The sequence below is a fragment of the Hyperolius riggenbachi genome, chromosome 6, assembly GCF_040937935.1.
Source record: "Hyperolius riggenbachi isolate aHypRig1 chromosome 6, aHypRig1.pri, whole genome shotgun sequence".
NCBI lineage: Eukaryota > Metazoa > Chordata > Amphibia > Anura > Hyperoliidae > Hyperolius > Hyperolius riggenbachi.
The window spans coordinates 125,789,427-125,807,553 of record NC_090651.1 but is presented as its reverse complement, the minus strand read 5'-3'; the positions used below and the strand labels follow the sequence as shown (position 1 = coordinate 125,807,553).

General features: G+C 48.8%; 1 protein-coding gene across 7 annotated transcripts in view; it reads right to left on the bottom strand.

Moving 5' to 3' along the window:
• LOC137521083 (stAR-related lipid transfer protein 9-like) overlaps positions 1-17,666 on the bottom strand; it is a 93,708-nt gene extending 76,042 nt beyond the window's left edge. For 5 of the 7 annotated variants that reach the window (XM_068239856.1, XM_068239857.1, XM_068239855.1 and 2 more), the window contains exons 1-4: positions 17,452-17,666; positions 12,651-12,744; positions 6,343-6,435; positions 351-435 (exon numbers count right to left, since the gene is read on the bottom strand). The gene's annotated coding sequence lies outside the window, so the exon portion shown is untranslated. Of the gene's footprint in view, positions 1-350; positions 436-6,342; positions 6,436-11,938; positions 12,152-12,650; positions 12,745-17,451 lie in introns of all 7 variants that reach the window. The other 2 variants (XM_068239859.1, XM_068239858.1) reach the window with 2 other exon arrangements.
• Between the last annotated feature and the right edge of the window lie 461 nt (positions 17,667-18,127).

Sequence of the window (18,127 nt, the reverse complement as noted above, 5' to 3'; positions counted from 1 at the left end):
CTGTATGGCTTTTCCTGCTCCTGCAAAATTCTCATCGATGTTAAATACTATTCCCCCTCCAGGCCACCATGGATGGTGGGGAATGAAATAATTCAGCTTCCAGCAGTTGCTGGAGGCCCGAATTATAGTGTTTTATAAGTAACTTCAGCTCCGTCTTCTGACGGCGCCGAAGTTACTCACTGCTGCGCCCAAGTCTCCTGCTCTGGAATGAAAGTGTACCCAAGTTTCGGCTCAGGTATACTTTAAATCTTACATTCACAGGGGAAGGTAAAGTTTCTTGGGTACCTGTCCTTTACATTTGCTCTTTGCACTGTTTCACTGATTAAGGCAAATAATGTCACAGATCCTACCTGTGTGCAGTAGATGATCCGCTCCAGTATGGTAGAGAAGTTTAGTCAGTAATCAGGTGTGTGCTGCCAACACTGCGTCATTATTCTATATGTAAAACACAGAGTGCAGAAAGCAGGTCAGTTAGCCACCACTACTTGCTCTTAGATTCCTGAGATATTCCAACTTCCTACCTAAAAGGTGCCCATTAACCGTACAATACTTTTTCTCGGATGTGATCATGCGATCAGATATTTTTAAAGATCAAATTGTACAGAAAACCACCCAGTATGTGGCGAAAATCAACATAAGACAATTCTATGATTAATTGGTATACAGAATTTTGTCTATATGAATGTTTGATTTTACAATCGAAACTGAAGAGAGAAAGCACACTAATAAATCAGTTTATGGGAACAATCAATAATTACCCACCAATTACTTGTGATCATTAGATTTGCTGGGATCATATCTAAGTAAAATATTGTACCGTTAATGGGCACCTTTAGAGGACACAAACAGGAAGTGGCAATATCTGAGGAACGGGATCTGACAGAGACAAAGTAAAGGTAAGTAGCTAATCATGCTACAGAGGAGAACATACAAACAATTTTTATTTAAAGTAAACCTAAAGCTTAAAAAAAAAAAAAAAAAAAACCCTCATACTTACCTCAGTAGGGGCGAAGCCTCTGGATCCTGATGTTTATGACACCTTAGCTGCCAGCTGTGTCCCTCTTCCTCTGCATGGCCACGCTCCCCTCAGTGTACGAGCAGGGGCACATGGACGGCCATGCCTGTGCAGTAGCACAAAGCTGTGCATGCACGAAGATAAAAGCTGTGCATAAGTGGCTCCGTGATACTGCATAGGCGCCGGAAGTACTGTGAGCCTGCACCTACGTACACACCTACAGGCACCTGCGTACATGGAGGGGAGCACAGCCGAAAGGCTGTAGGAGAGGGCCTTTGGAAGATCAGAAAAGCCTCAGAACCATCTAGAGCAGGGGTGCCCAATAGGTGGATCGCAAACTACCGGTAGATCGCTACTGCCCATTTGGTAGATCGTGGCCATTTGCCCGCGTCACATTAAATTTTGAGGTCGGCAGCTGTCAGATTCTGCTGCCGGTCAATCGGAAGAGGCAGAGAGGAGAGGTAGCCAATAGGAGAAAGGCGGTGGAGGAAGCCGCAACATCATAGCCGGGGCGGCGCTGGGCACACTGCATCCACGCACGTTGCCTGCCGCCCCCTTCACCCGAGTGTTCCTTTAGCCGCCCATTTGCACTCCAACCGCGGCTGAAGGAGGGGAGACCAGGACAAGCCCCAGACACCCTGCTGGAACTGGAGGGAGGTAAGTGGCCCAGACCCCTGCACCTAGCTATATATACACTGAAGGCACCTACACCTAACCATGCTGTACCTGGCAACCTATACAGAAGGCCACTACACCTAGCTATATATACTGAAGGCACCTACACCCAACCATGCTGTACCTGGCTACCTATACAGAAGGCCACTACACCTAGCTATATATACTGAAGGGACTGACACCCAACCATACTGTACCTGGATACCTATACAGAAGGCCCCTACACCTAGCTATATATACACTGAAGGCACCTACACCTTACCATGCTGTACCTGGCAACCTATACAGAAGGCCACTACACCTAGCTATATATACTGAAGGCACCTACACCCAACCATGCTGTACCTGGCTACCTATACAGAAGGCCACTACCGTATTTCGCGCCGTATAAGACGCTCCGGAATATAAGACGCACCCAGGTTTAGAGGGCAAAAAACGGGGAAAAAAAATATATAAACTAAACCTGGTGCATCCATATTTCAGGAGTGTCTTATACATGACCTCCCCCAAATGGTGTCCTCCTGTGTACCTCATGTGCCCTCTTATCTCACCCTGTCTACCCAAGTTGTCCTGTGGTCTCCCCCGTGTGTCCTCTGGTCTCCCCCGTGTGTCCTCTGGTCTCCCCCGTGTGTCCTCTGGTCTCCCCCGTGTGCCCTCTGGTCCCCCCCCTGTAGTTACCCCGTGGTCTCCCTTGTACCCTGTGGTTGCCCTCCTGTGTCCTCTGGTCCCCCCTGTGCCCTCCCCCGTGTCCTCTGGTCCCCCCCTGTGCTCTGTGGTTGCCCCCTGTGTCCTCTGGTCCCCTCCTGTCCCCTGCGGTTGCCCCCGTGTCCTCTGCCCCCCTGTGCCCTGTGGTCACCCCCCGTGTCCTCTGGTCCCCCCTGTGATCGCCCCGTCTCCTCTTGTTTCCCTCTGTGGTCCCCCCTGTGTCCTCTGGTCCCCCTGCTGTGTACTCTTGTCCCCCCCTGTACCCTGGGGTCACCCCCCTGTGTCCTCTGGTCCCCCCTGTGGTCGCCCCCCTGTGTCCTCTTGTCACCCATGTACCCTGTGGTCCCCCCTGTGGTCCACCTCCTGTGTCCTCCTGTCCCCTGTGGTCCCCCCTGTGGTCGCCCCTGCTGTGTCCTCTTGCCCCCCCCAGCGTCCTCATGTGTCCCCGCTGGCCTGGCCTGGCCCTCGCTTGTGTCTCCGGTCCCCCGCTTAGGTCTCCAGGTCCCCTGCAGTCAGCGGTAGCAGCTGAGCTTACCTCCTCCATGTGTCCCCGCTGGCCTGGCCTGCCCCTCGCTTGTGTCTCCGGTCCCCTGCAGTCAGCGGCAGCAGCTTACCTCCTCCATCTTGCCCGCGGCGATTGAAGACATCCGGCTTCCTCTAGTGCCGGCTACTAATGACGCGTCATTGATGACGCGTCATTAGAAGCCAGCACTAGAGGAAGCCGCATGTCCTGGGGAATCTTTTAAGGGGGGGAGGGGGATTCATACGTCCACTACTCGTTACAAATTCCAGCACCTCTTGGTTGATTTTGCATGGGTACGGCATATATCCTAATGAGAAGAACTCCCACAGCAGCACTCCAAAGAACCTGTAACAGATTGGAAGTCTTAACTATACTTTTATGGCCTAAAGACTAATATTATGTAAAGCAAACTTGACCTATTTTTTCCTTGCTTAAAGTGGAGCCCGCTCCCCACCATGTATGAGCAGGACAGCTGTGCTCGTACACAAAGATGAGCGCAGCCACAAACTTTCAGAGGGTCCCTGCAACTGTGGTGGTCTCAAAGAAAATGAGGGAAGTTTCTGGAGAATCCAGAGGCTCACCTCTTCTTAGGTAAGTATCTCCAGTATTGGGCATCTCCAGTGATCTTTGAGAATCCACAGGGAATAGCTTAAGCGAAACCGTTAATGTGGACTGGATTTTTTAAAGTCTGTCTTTAAAAAATCCAAAGGTTGTGGGACTGCGGTCACATTTTCCTTTTGAATAAACCTGGGTTATCCTGGAGTTAAGGAAAAAAAAAAATCCCTTCTAGTGAGGATGCTGAATGCAGCTTCATTTAACAACCACTAACACACACACACACACACACACACACACACACACACACACACACACACACACACACACACACACACACACACACACACACACACACACACCTTAGCAGCTTTCACTATGATCTGATATGTCACAGGTGATGGCAGAAAATCCTAACCACTTAATGGCAGACAGTCAAAGTCCTAGTTATAGCTGTGTTTAGAAAAAGAAGCGTTAGTAGTCAGGGCCAGCGCTACAATACAGGCAAGAGGGGCAATTGCCCCCAGGCCCCAGAGTCCATAATGGCCCCCCCAAGCAAGTGGATCTTGGTCAGCCGCAGATATGCGGCATAAGTTGTGTGGGTAAAGGAGGGTAGCCAGCAGCAGGCAGGAGCTCCCCGAGTGCTCTCCCCCCAATGTGCTGTGCGGGTCCCTGAGGGTACTACACACCTGTCAGCATCGTTGGGAAGTCCAGAAAGTCTTCTCCACTTCTTTCAGTCACAGCGTCTCCTCTCTGCTACCATCTAGTGGTGCCTCAGTACTGCATCACTGGAAGATTCAGAGAAGAGACGCCGTGACTGTGTGAAGTGGAGAAACCTTTCTAGACTTCCCGACGACGCTGATAGATGAGTAGTATCCTGGTCCTTTTGTTGCGATGCCCACCACACTGCATATGAGGAGGCGGCAACTCAATCCAGGGGACACCTCTAGCTATCTTGATGGGGGGCTAACTAATCATGTGGGGGGCACATCTTGATACCTCTATTGAAGGGGGGCTACCTATTTATGGGGGCACATCTACTTATCTACACTGGGGGGGGGGGGGGGGGGGACTACCTAATCATGAGGGCACATCTAGCTATCTATTCCGGGAGGGGGGCTGCCTAATCCTGGGGGGCACATACATCCATATTGGGGGAAGGGGGGCTACCTAATCATGTGTGGATGGGGACACATCTGGCTAACTCTACTGGAGGGGGGGGGGGGCTGCCTATTTATGGGGCACATTTATCTATACTGGAGGGCTACCCAATCATGGGGGCACATCTAGCTATCTATTCTGGGCTACCTAATCCTGGGGAAAACTACTGGCCATCTATACTGGAGGATGGGGGGACTACCTAACACTGGGGAGCACAGCTGGCCAGTCTGATGGAGACTTTGGGGGGGAAGGGGGTCCATCAGTGGTTGGGGGAAGGAGGAGGGGTCGAGGCCCCCCCCCCCCAGTTACTTTTGCCCCGGGGCCCCATTGGAGCTAGAACCGGCCCTGTGGGTAGTGAATAGATGACATCAGTGTATTGGTTACCAGGAGTCGGTCTTGGAGGTAAAAATTCCTTCTACAAAGGCTTCAGGTGGCATCCACTTAAAGTGGACCCAAATTAAAAATATAAGATTTCAGAAATAAAATCTATTTTCTAAATAATAATAATAATAATAATAATAATAAATAACAGCCTTTTTTCAGCTGCATGATGACAAATATAAAATATTTTACATTTATTGGAGGAACCCCTCCCTTCCTTCCAAATTGCTAGGAAAAAAAAACGGCGAGTAGGTGGTGTCCGGCAATGGAGGAATTGCTCAGGGCTGCCCCCAGTATAATCCTAGTTGAAAAGAGAAGGGTGAAAAGCATGCACTGAAATGCTCATAGGTTTGAAGGAGTCTTACGCATTTTCTGAGAGGGACAGCGAGATGGAAAAAATACTCCAGACAGAGCATTATAAAAGGTTACATGGTACAATACAAAAAAGACAGGCAGTTATTTAATTAGCTTTTCTCTTAAAGGGAAACCGAGGTGAGAGTGATATGGGGGCTGCCAAATGTATTTCTCTGTAAACAATGCCACTTTCCTGGCAGTCCTGTTGCTCTTCTGGCATACGTAGTATCGAGTCAAAACTCTGAAACAAGCATATGGCTAATCCAGTAAAACCTGAGTCAGAGTACCTGATCTGCTGCATGTTTGTTCAGCGTCTATGGCTAAAATATTAAAGACACGGGACCAGGAAGACTGCCAGGCTACTGGTTTTGTTTTAAAAGGAAATAAATAGCAATGGCAGCCTCCATACAGTGGCGTAGCTAAGGAGCTGTGTGCCCCGATGCAAGGTTTACAATGGGGCCCCCCAAGCATTCTGTACATAACAATTGGTACAGCGCACCAAAACCTGCCAAGGACAACTACAGTGTCAGAAGTGCAAGAAGAGGATGGGGAACAGTTTGTTAATAATCACTACTATTCAAAGTATCTATAGAAGTGATTATTATGAGCACAGGACCAATAGAGAGCTAATACTGTAGTAGAGGGCGGGCCCTTCGGGGCCCCTCTTGCCCAAGGGCCCCGATGCGGTCGCAACCTCTGCAACCACTATTGCTACGCCCCTGCCTCCATATCTTTTTGCAAAAGAGATATATTTTTATCTTATCTACAGATTACCTTTTTAGCAACTAGAAATTGCCCCAGAGGCTTCCCATGTCATCCTCAACCCCACCGCTGACCAGGGTCCTCTTTAGGCCCACACTTCCCTCCATGTACGAGTATGCACCTGTTTCATACTTGTGTTTGCAAGTCCTAGTGGTAATAGTTATAAATCAGCATGGTACCACAGCGTAATACTCAGACTTTAGATTCTTACCTGTAAATGTCACATGCCATTCCAAAGTCAACTAGTTTGGCCACACGTCCACTGCTGGTGTGAGTCAGAAGGCAGTTTCGGGCCGCAATATCCCTTGTGGACAACAAAACCAGGTAAGTGCACTATGTAAAGGACTTTCAATCAGTTTCTCAGTTTCTCTGACATAACTGTATAGCTATATACTTAAAGAAACACTGAAGCGGAAAAAAAAATTATTTGTATGTGTAGTACAGCTAAGAAATAAAACATTAGGAGCAGAGATATGTGTCTAATATTGTTTCCAATACAGGAAGAGTTAAGAAACTCCTGTTATCTATGCAAAAAAGCCACTGAGCTCCAAGACTTTCAAAGTCGCAGAGAGCTCCTCTTCTGAAGTTGTTATCTCAAGTGTCAGTCACTATTTTCTTTTTCTCTGCCAGAAGCCAGGTCAAAAGTTTGCTGGGCTGCTCTGTAAAAGCATTTAGAATGCTGAGTAGTGTATATACTGCAAATGATACAATAAACTGAGAATGATACAATGTTATAAAAACACCATAAAACTGAAAATAAAAATATGAGAATATTTTCTTTGCTTCTAATGTTCTAGTAATTATCCATACTACACAACTAATTCATTATATTACAATTTTTTCCGCTTCAGTGTCTCTTTAAGAGGCCTGGCTGAATCTGGGGCCTAAGGCCGTATACTATATGCTTTAAAGGAGTTATCAGGCAATTATAAAGGAAAATAAGTGCTACTTACCGGAGGCTTTGTCCAGCCCCAAGCTCCCAGCATGTCCCTCGCTGCAACTCCTGTGAGGTAAATCTCGGCCTGAACTCTGTGTGATATAAACTTTGATGTCTGGCTTACCTACGACTACCCTTTTTCTGTACACTTTTAAATACTTAATAAATCCCAATTGATCGTCTTTAACCAAGTGAGGTGGTGGGTCCACGTATTATCAACCATATCGGTGGCCAATGTGGTTTGCATAGGCTGAGTGACCACTATTGAGCATGACCTGATGGTGATAAGTGGAAAAGTGTGATGGAGTGCTCCCCTCCTGTCTTTATGGTTTCAATTGGAGTTTTAATAGGGGATATCAAGCGGTTTTGTATTGCATATATTTGATAAGGACATATAGAGCCTCCTGATTCAGTTACTATATTATAGTGGTTTCAAATTACAGAAGGGGGGTAGTTTACTACATCTGAAACCTAGCAGTTCAAGACAGGGCTGTGGAATCAGAGTTGGAGTCTGAGTCGTGGTTTCAGAAACTGAGGAGTCAGGAGTCGGAGTCGCATGATTTTTGTACAAAATCCACAGCCCTGTTAAGTATTAGACTAAGGAGTCGGAGTCGAGGAGTCGGAGTCTGTGCAATTTTGGGTACCCGGAGTCGTGGTTTCAGAAACTGAGGAGTCGGAGTTGGAAGATTTTTGTACTGACTCCACAGCCCTGGTTCAAGAGGGTGCCGTCCACCCAATCAAGCAGAATTTCCCTATGAGGTTTTCTGCTGGGTCCCTTAAAGTGAACCTAAAGTCAAGATTAAAAAAAAAAAAAAAAAAAAAGAGAGATTAACCACTTGAGGACCACAGTCTTTCTACCCCTTAAGGACCAGAGCCTTTTCTCCATTCAATCCACTGCAGCTTTCACGGTTTATTGCTCGGTCATACACCCTACCACCTAAATGAATTTTAATTCCTTTTCTTCTCACTAATACAGCTTTCTTTTGGTGCTATTTGATTGCTGCTGCGAGTTTTAGTTTTTATTATATTCATCAAAAAACACATGAATTTTGTCAAAAAAATGACTTTTTTTTAACTTTCTGTGCTGACATTTTTCAAATAAAGTAAAATTTCCTATACATTTGAGCGCGAAAGTTATTTTGCTACATGTCTTTGATAAAAAAAAAAAAAAAAAAAAACATTCAGTGTATATTTATTGGATTGGGTAAAAGTTATAGCGTTTACAAACTATGGTGCCAAAAGTGAATTTTCCCATTTTCAGGCATCTCTGACTTTTCTGCCCACCTGTCATGTTTCATGAGGTGCTAAAATTCCAGGATAGTATAAATACCCCCCAAATGACCCCATTTTGGAAAGAAGACATCCCAAAGTATTCACTGAGAGGCATGGTGAGTTCATAGAAGATTTTATTTTTTGTCACAAGTTAGCGGAAAATGACACTTTGTGACAAAAAAAAAAAAAAAAAAAAAGGTCACAGGTCATTTTGAGGCATTTGTTTTCTAGACTACTCCTCACGGTTTAGGGCCCCTAAAATGCCAGGGCAGTATAGGAACCCCACAAGTGACCCCATTTTAGAAAGAAGACACCCCAAGGTATTCCGTTAGGTGTATGGCGAGTTCATAGAAGATTTTATTCTTTGTCACAAGTTAGTGCAAAATGACACTTTGTGAAAAAAAAACAATAAAAATTAATTTCCGCTAACTTTTGACAAAAAATAAAATCTTCTATGAACTCGTCATACACCTAACAGAATACCTTGGGGTGTCTTTTTTTTCTAAAATGGGGTCACTTGTGGGGTTCCTATACCGCCCTGGCATTTTACGGGCCCAAAACCGTGAGTAGTCTGGAAACCAAATGTCTCAAAATGACTGTTCAGGGGTATAAGCATCTGCAAATTTTGAAGACAGGTGGTCTATGAGGGGCCGAATTTTGTGGAACCGGTCATAAGCAAGGTGGCCTTTTAGATGACAGGTTGTATTGGGCCTGATCTGATGGATAGGAGTGCTAGGGGGGTGACAGGAGGTGATTGATGGGTGTCTCAGGGGGTGATTAGAGGGGAAAATAGATGCACTCAATGCACTGGGGAGGTGATCGGAAGGGGGTCTGAGGGGGATCTGAGGGTTTGGCCGAGTGATCAGGAGCCTACACAGGGCAAATTACGGCCTGATCTGATGGGTAGGTGTGCTAGGGGGTGACAGGAGGTGATTGATGGGTGTCTCAAGGTGTGATTAGTGGGGGGAATAGATGCAAGTAATGTACTGGCGAGGTGATCAGGGCTGGGGTCTGAGGGTGTGGGCGGGTGATTGGGTGCCCTAGGGGCAGATAGGGGTCTAATCTGATGGGTAGCAGTGACAGGGGGTGATTGATGGGTAATTAGTGGGTGCTTAGAGGAGAGAACAGATGCAATGCACTTGGGAGGTGATCTGACTGCGGGTCTGCAGGCGATCGGATGGTGTGGGTGGGTGATCAGATTGCCCGCAAGGGGCAGGTTAGGGACTGATTGATGGGTGGCAGTGACAGGGGCTGATTGATGGGTGATAGGTGATTGGCAGGTGATTGACAGGTGATCAGTGGGTTATTACAGGGAAGAACAGATGTAATTAATGCACTGGCAAATTGATAAGGTGGGGGGGGGGGTCTGAGGGCAATCTGAGCGTGTGGGCGAGTGATTGGGTGCCCGCAAGGGGCAGATTAGGGTCTGATCTGATAGGTAACAGTGACAGGTGGTGATAGGGGGTGATTGATGGGTAATTAGTGGGTGTTTAGAGAAGATAACATATGTAAACAATACATTTGGGAGGTAATCTGACAGCGGGTTTGTGGGCGATCTAATGGTGTGGGTGGGTGATCAGATTGCCGGCAAGGGGCAGGTTAGGGACTGATTAATGGGTGGCAGTGACAGGGGGTGATTGATGGGTGGCAGTGACAGGGGCTGATTGATGGTTGGCAGTGACAGAGGGTGATTGATGGGTGATAGGTGATTGGCAGGTGATTGACAGGTGATCAGTGGGTTATTACAGGGAAGAACAGATGTAATTAATGCACTGGTGAATTGATAAGAGGGGGTCAGAGGGCAATCTGAGCGTGTGGGCGGGTGATTGGGTGCCCGCAAGGGGCAGATTAGGGTCTGATCTGATAGGTAAAAGTGACAGGTGGTGATAGGGGGTAATTGATGGGTGATTGATGGGTAATTAGTGGGTGTTTAGAGGAGAGAATAGATGTAAACAATGGATTTGGGAGGTGATCTGATGTCGGATCTGCGGGTGATCTATTGGTGTGGGTGGGTGATCAGATTGCCCGCAAGGGGCAGGTTAGGGGCTGATTGTTGGGTGGATAAAAAAAAAATAGCGTTGACAGATAGTGACAGGGAGTGATTGATGGGTTATTGGGGGGTGATTGGGTGCAAACAGTGGTCTGGGGGCTGGGCAGGAGGGGGTCTGAGGGGTGCTGTGGGCGATCAGGGGGCGGGGGGGGGGGGGGGCGATCAGTGTGTTTGGGTGCAGACTAGGGTGGCTGCAACCTGCCCTGGTGGTCCCTCGGACACTGGGACCACCAGGGCAGGAGGCAGCATGTATAATATACTTTGTATACATTACAAAGTGTATTATACACTTTGTAGCGGCGATTGCGGGGTTAACATCCCGCCAGCGCTTCCGTATGGCCGGCGGGATGTTGCGGAGGGTGGGCGGAGCCATCAATGACGCGATCGCTCCCCCGGCATACGAAAAGGACGCAACGCCCTTGGGCGTATTGCGGTCCTTTAGGGATCCACTTTGCCGCCGCCCATCGGCTGTGGGCGGTCGGCAAGTGGTTAACTCACCTGGGGCTTCCCTCAGCCCCTTGCAGCCAATCGGTGCCCTCGCAGCCCCGCTCCGATGGTCCAGGACCTGCCGGTGAACACTTCCGGTTTGGCAGTCACCGGCCGACAGGCATGGGAACGCGAGTGATTCTTCGCGTTCCCAGCCTGTATATCGCCCCCTATGCTGCTATTGCGGACCATCGGCGCGGGGCTGCGAGGGCACCGATCGGCTGCAGGGGGCTGAGGGAAGCCCCAGGTGAGTTAATCTCATTATTTTACTTGACTTTAGGTTCACATTAAAGGTAACCTTAAGTCAAAAATAAAAAATGAGTTTTACTCACCTGTGGCTTCCCTTAGCCCCCTGCAGCTGATCGGTACCCACGTAGAGTCGCTCTGATGCTTCTGGACCGCCCGGAGGTTACTTCCGGGCCGGGAACGCGAGTGATTCTTTGCGTTCCCAGCTACAATAGCACCCTTCCTTGCCGCAATAGCAGTATAGGGGGTGCTATTGCAGCTGGTGACGGCGAAACCGGAAGTAGGTCCAGGAGCATCAGAGCGACTCTACGTGGGTACCGATCAGCTGCAGAGGGCTGAGGGAAGCCCCAGGTGAGTAAAACTCATTTTTTATTTTTGACTTAAGGTTACCTTTAACCCCCCTGGCGGTATAAAAAATTCCGCCAGGAGGGAGCGCAGCAGTTTTTTTTTCTTATATCATGTAGCGAGCCCAGGGCTCGCTACATGATAGCCGCTGCTCAGCGGCATCCCCCCGCCCGCTTCGATCGCCTTCGGCGATCTCCGATCAGGAAATCCCATTCAAAGAACAGGATTTCCTGGAGGGCTTCCCCCGTTGCCATGGCGACGGGGCGGGATGACGTCACAGACGTCGGGACGTCATTGGGAGTCCCGAACCACCCCTCAGCGCTACCTGGTACTGATTGGCCAGGCAGCGCACGGAGTCGGGGGGGCGCGGCACGACGGATACCGGCGATCGAGCGCGGGGCGGCGGCGATCGGTGTGCTGACGCGTCCAGCAAAAAAAATAAAATTAAACAAAACCTCCTGCGCGGCTTACCCCGCCAAGGAGGTTAAACAAGGTGCTACTGCTCAGAGGGGAGCGCAGACCTGGACTTCAAGAGAGTACTGGGCAACAGGGAAGGTCTGGAGGAGGACATGGGAAAACTCTGCAGGATCCATAGACTTCCATCTTTATAGGTAAGTATCTGTGCTTTAGGTCACAATCCCATCAATGCGGCAAAGATGGAGGCCCGAGCATTTGCAGCAATATCTACAATATGAATAAAAGTTAGTACAAAGGATTTGTTCCCCCATTAAAGAATACCACAACCGAAGGGTTGTGGTAAAAATGATTGCAGCATGATTAGCATGTGACGCTCGGTGTAATGGAGCGCACACGCAGCACAGAGGGGTCAACGTGCTTCTGAGTCTCGCACTGTGCACCGGCCAGAAGTGAAGGGGGAAGGACATACTGCGCACACAGTGCGCAGTATGTCCGGGGCAAAGTTCAGAAAAGTCGCCGCACACCGGCATGTATAGAGTGAGAACGGCGGCAGATGGAGGGGGGCAGGAGGATGAGCAGGTATGTGCTGATTACTACCTACACAGTGCTGCAATCATTTTTACCACAACCCTTCGGTTGTGGTATCCTTTATCAATGCTCGCCAAGTTTTGCAAATCAGGCCCACAGTGACTGAACAAAAAATAAATAAATAAAAATCCATCCAATGAGAAGTGGCAGTGGGCAAAAAGCAGTGCACCATACCCACCAAGCGATCCCTCACCAGGCGTCATGGTCAAGCTGTCGAAGGCCACCACTGCGCTGGGACTGGTCACCACAGGCTCTTCTTTCTTCATCCAGACCTGGGCAAATTAGAGGTGGTGAGTTCAGAAAGCAGTTAATGTCCATGCTAAAGCCTGGTACACACATGCAATTTTGATTGGACAATTTTACTACTTCCATGTGGTATAAGAGCTTACCTGCACAATCTGTTCATACACAGTGTTCTCCTCAGGCCTAATTAGGTGGGCGGGTCGCCCGGGTGTTTTAAATCCCGGCCCAGCTGCCAAAAGTCAGGCAGGACTTTTTTTTTTAATACAAGCCGGCGCCGTAAGAGGGCTGCGTGACACACAGGCACTCTGGCCCTTCTATCCCCCTTCCTTCCCACAGCACTATCTCCTTTTCATGGGATGGAGGCGTGGGGGAGGGATTACTGGACATCCAGGGCGCACTGTGTATCTGTGCTGCAGGAGCCGGCTACGGGACGGCTACCCACATAGACTTGAAGTCGGCTGCAGTACCGGATCAGCTGAGCCCTGGGATGGCTACTGGCACATGGAGGGACCAGAAGACAGCCCCCGGCAGCACCTCAGCATCAAGGACAGCAAGGGAAGTCGACCACCAGCTGCACCGGGCTCCCAGCTTCAAGCACGAGACGCCAGAACACCGCTCATTGCAACCATGCAGTCGCACCACTTGGCTGCCAGGACGCAAGCTGGGGAAGTCGGAGGCTCGCTTGGGAAACAACACTGAGCCTCAGCAGCTGAGTGGCCGCCACACACGTGGTTGCGACCGCGGGCCCAGGAACCTCACTGCCTCACTCTGGCCACCCACGTGCCCGGCCCTCCGCGTTGGAAATCCATTGCTACTGTTTCCAGGTATGCAAGACCCCACCTGACGCCATTCAGCGTGTGAAAGTGGGAACGGACCGTACCATTAGCACCGGCTCCCCCTGTCTGCTGCGTAGAAGAATCCTCTGGCTAGTAATAAGGTGCAGTTATTAGGAATATCTAGAATAATTGATTGTGCTGACAGCTGGGATCAGAGGCGCACCGGGGCCCAGGGGGAGCATGTCTGTGGCCTTTGCTTCAGCCAGACCCAGGGGGAAGGGAGAGGTCACCCAGCAAACCATCCAAAAGGTTTAATCATCTTATTCTAAGGTGGAGGGGACACCTGCAGCCTCATCTTGCAGCCCCCGTGTATCATCATGCAACCCCCATGTGTCACGGTCACCATGCAGTCCCTCATCATACAGCCCCCCAGTGTCAACATCATCCATGTGTCACCGACTCAACATGCAACCCCTTATCATGCAGCCTCCATGTGTCATCGTGCAACCCCCATGTCACACCATGCAGCCCCCATGTGTCATCATGCAGCTGTCGCTGTGCAGACCCTCCTGTGTCATCATGCATGACAAATCATGTGCATGATGGATGGGGCATATATGAGAGCATGCTGCATCATTAGGTTAACATCTGTCCATATGTAGCAGGACGTATATCTGTCATCAGGTGTATATTTATATCAGTATATACATCCACATCCCATATATAAATTTATAATCTATAATGTACTGGCACACCTATCCATTGCTGGGCACTGAGCTCTGCACAGGTGCCATGGCTGAAGCTAGACCCTTCACTGTTGAATTTTCTGGGGCCCTTCCGGCCCCTCGGCTGCTGGGCCCTGCTCCACCTGCATCTCACGCTAGCGCCCTGGTCCTACTTACTATGATGTCGAACAGCTGCAAGCCAGCCAAACTGACCACAACCACAATCCCATGGGGGTCAAACTCTCACTTTTGCTGTCTTTCACCTTCTCTATCTTCTTGCTCTCCCTTTCCTCTACTCTTGCTCTGCTCTTTCCTCTCTTCTCTAAAAGTACCCCAATATACTACACTGCTCTGTGCTCAGTACTGTTCCCCAGTATACTACACTGCTCTGTGCTCAGTAATGTGCCCCAGTATATTACAATGCACTATATTGACCTTAGGGCCCTTTTCCACTAGCTGCGATCTGCTTCAGAAAGCGCATCGCAGCAGTTTTGCAGATCACAATGAGCACCATGATAACATGTTAATCGCCGTGCTCCTTTCCCACTAGCATTCGTCGTTTTTTTTCTGAATCGCAATTGGTGGGCGATTGTGCTCTGTTCCCGGCAGCTATATGTTGCAATCGCGGGTAGTGGAAATTGTAGGTTTCGCGATTGCATTTCCTAGTGTAAAAGGGACCTTACTTCCCCACCCGGCTACTTTGTCATGCCACCCGGCTGAAAAGAATTTCTGGGGAGAACACTGCATACAAACCACAATCTGTTGACCTTCCTACTACATGCAGGTAGTAAAATTGGACAGTGATCTGCCAATCAAAATAGCATGTGTGTATGCACCTTAAGTTGCAGTGGATGAGGTGGGGGCTGCAGAAGCTATGTTCCGACTCAGACTGCTGGTGTGTCGGTACGCCCTAGATAGTTGGCCTCTCCTAAATGTCATAACATAACCATATTGTGTCACAGTGAGTAGAACAACTGGTGCGCTCAACCACCTTACAGTTGCCATGTGCCTCGATCGATCCAGCAGCTCCCAGGATCATCAATGAAATCAAAAGCAAAGGATCGGCACTGTCGCCCTGTTCTTTTAATAACATATTGGGACATCACGCTTGCTCAATGTTACTCCTGCACATTCGCAAAAGAACTTTTAGTCTCTGAAATAGCCGATTATCAGCTGATTTCAGGGACATGAGCATTTGCCCTACATTTTGTGCTGCCCTGCCTGGAAACCACACCTTAAGCTGTCTAAAGGTCTGCACCATTCTCTGTATGAATTGCAGAATTCTGCAGACGGACTGCTCCTTTCTGCGTACGCGCTGCCCATTCTCTGTACGGACTGCACCTTTACTTCAGTGCCACAGCAAGCAATAGAGCACTATGTATGGAGAATGCTGCACTCCAAACAAGGAATGGTACAGTCCTTTATGCAGCTTCCAATGTGGCTTGCTGGCAGTGCAAAATTACAGGGCAAATGCGCATGTCTCCAAAACCAGCTGATAATCAGCTGTTTCAGACACTGCAAGTTCTATTGCACATGACTAACATGTTGCTAGCGTGATGACGCAATACACTTACAATCTTCTAGGACATACCAAGGAGGTAAGCTGAAGGGCAAAGGGCTTGAACATTGGGGCCAGTGTGCAGACACAGGGACATACATACAGCACCAGTAGCATTGAAGAGGGCAGCAGCAGTGACATACTGAGGGGCAGACCAGTGTTACAATGCCTAGCTTTAGGTAACAAGATGATGGCTGCAGCAGCTTTGCTCGAATTATAATCATGCTGCCAGAAAGAAGGCAGTAATGCCTAGAGATGGGGATGGAGCCTCCTACTAGGCAACAATAGGGAGGGGAGAAGCAGCCACATTCTAAGGGGCAGGCCAGAGGAGAACATTTTAAATCGGCGCCGGTATACTTGGGCGCAGGATACAGCGGTATATGGCTGATCCTGCTTCTGCACAAGTTTTTAAATTTCTATTACCCCTCCAGGCCGCCATGGATAGTGGGGGAATGAAATAATTCGGCTTCCACCGATTGCTGGAGGACGAATTATTGTATTTTTTAAGCAACCCCGGCTCCGTCTTCTGACGGAGCCGACGTTACTCACTGAGCGCTGCAATAGGAGTGATTCCTATTGTAGACTATGGAGGCGCCGGCTGCGTCCAAATCTAGCAGCGCTAAAAAGCACTGCTCCGAGGCCAGAGTACTCTAAACAGTTGGGCCCTGTGTACATCACATTAAAGTAGAGGGAGGGGCAAAGTAACTAAAAGGTGGCCACTAACAATCTAAATTCTAGTGAAAAATCGTTCAAGCGATCAATAAATTCTAATTGGAAAAAAAATTGTTCACTACACCATCAACAGACCAATCTTTGCTTCCTATCACAACCAACAAGAAAAGCCAAATTTTGATTTGACAAACATCCAATCGGACAACTAATTTTTTTTTTTTTTTTTTTTTTTAAATCGAATGTGCCCATCAACAGATTATTTACAACCAATCCGATCAGAATGTCTGAGCGCTCAAACAATTTTTCCACTACAAATTGGACAGTTAGTGGCCACCTTAGGGTGCATACACACATCCAAAATTGCACAAAAATAGAGGGAAAGACTGGCACCAGACGTTACCAGAATTGCATGAGTCCGATTCACCGGGTTTTGTATTCAGTACAAACACGTGCAGCCCTGAACACAGCACTGTATATTAGGCAAAAAGAAGGATGAGGGGCACTGTGTTTGCAAAAGCTTTGTTTTTAAGCGAAACAGCTGTCAGGCCTCCCTCACCCCACTGTTCACCCAGATGTGTCTCCCCACCGAGGATTAAAGGTATTTCTTTTTTGCAAACACAGTGCCCCTCATCCTTATTTTTGCCTAATACACATCCAAAATTGATTTGCCAATCACAAGCCACTTTTACCGCCTCCATGTAACATGAGGGCCAACAGACTTTGAATGCTAAACACAGATTATGCAAGTAAGCTCAGAATCACATACCACATGGCAGTGGTAAAATTGGCCAATCAAAATTGGAGTGTGGGTAGGCATGTGCACGCCTGAATGCATAACTGCATGATGCACGTGCAGCAGTATATACAGCACGGCGCTCTCCCTCATCTTTCCCTGTTGCACATAATGCCTCCCCTCCATCCACTAGCATGGCACAGCAATAGCAGATGGAGCAGTGGTCACGTGTCACTGCAGGTATCATCCTCAGCGGTACACGCGAGGCCCACCTGCGTCACAGTAGCAGCTATGACGTCATCCTGGCACGCGACCGACCTCCTCGCAGACAGAGCAGCAGCAACGGCGGAGACAGACGTGCGACCCTCTCTCCGTATCCCCGACAGCTAGGAGCTCTCAGTCAGCCCCGACATACACCGGCTCCAGGAACAAGCAGTCATAGAGACCGGCTGTCCTGATAGTAGAGACGGCTACATCCCGGAGCTCCCCCTAGCGGCCGCTCGTAAAAATGACACTGTGAAGGTAAAATAGATGCCAATTAGATTTCTGAGAGCAGAAATCAGTTTCTGGCGTTTTGACGCTCATCCTGGGCTGATATTACTTAAAAAAAAACGGATGTAAATTCCTTGTGGTAGCAATAATACATGATCAGTCATTTCCAGGGCCAGACTTTGTCCTGAGCAGCCAGACATTGGCCAAAATGTTCCCCTGCTGCCGCTGCAAAGCCCCTCCTCCAAATCGAAGAGCATTCCCGCCCCCCATTTGGTCGCGATAAGCCCCGTCCGTTTTAAGCTCCGCCTTCACAGCCTTTTGCATATGTGCAGTAGGCTGCGAACCTGGCGAATTAAAGGGCAACTGAAGCAAGAGAGATATGGAGGCTGCCATATTTATGATCCTCTGCCCCTAATACTTTCAGCCGTAGCCCCTGAACAAGCATGCCGCAGATCA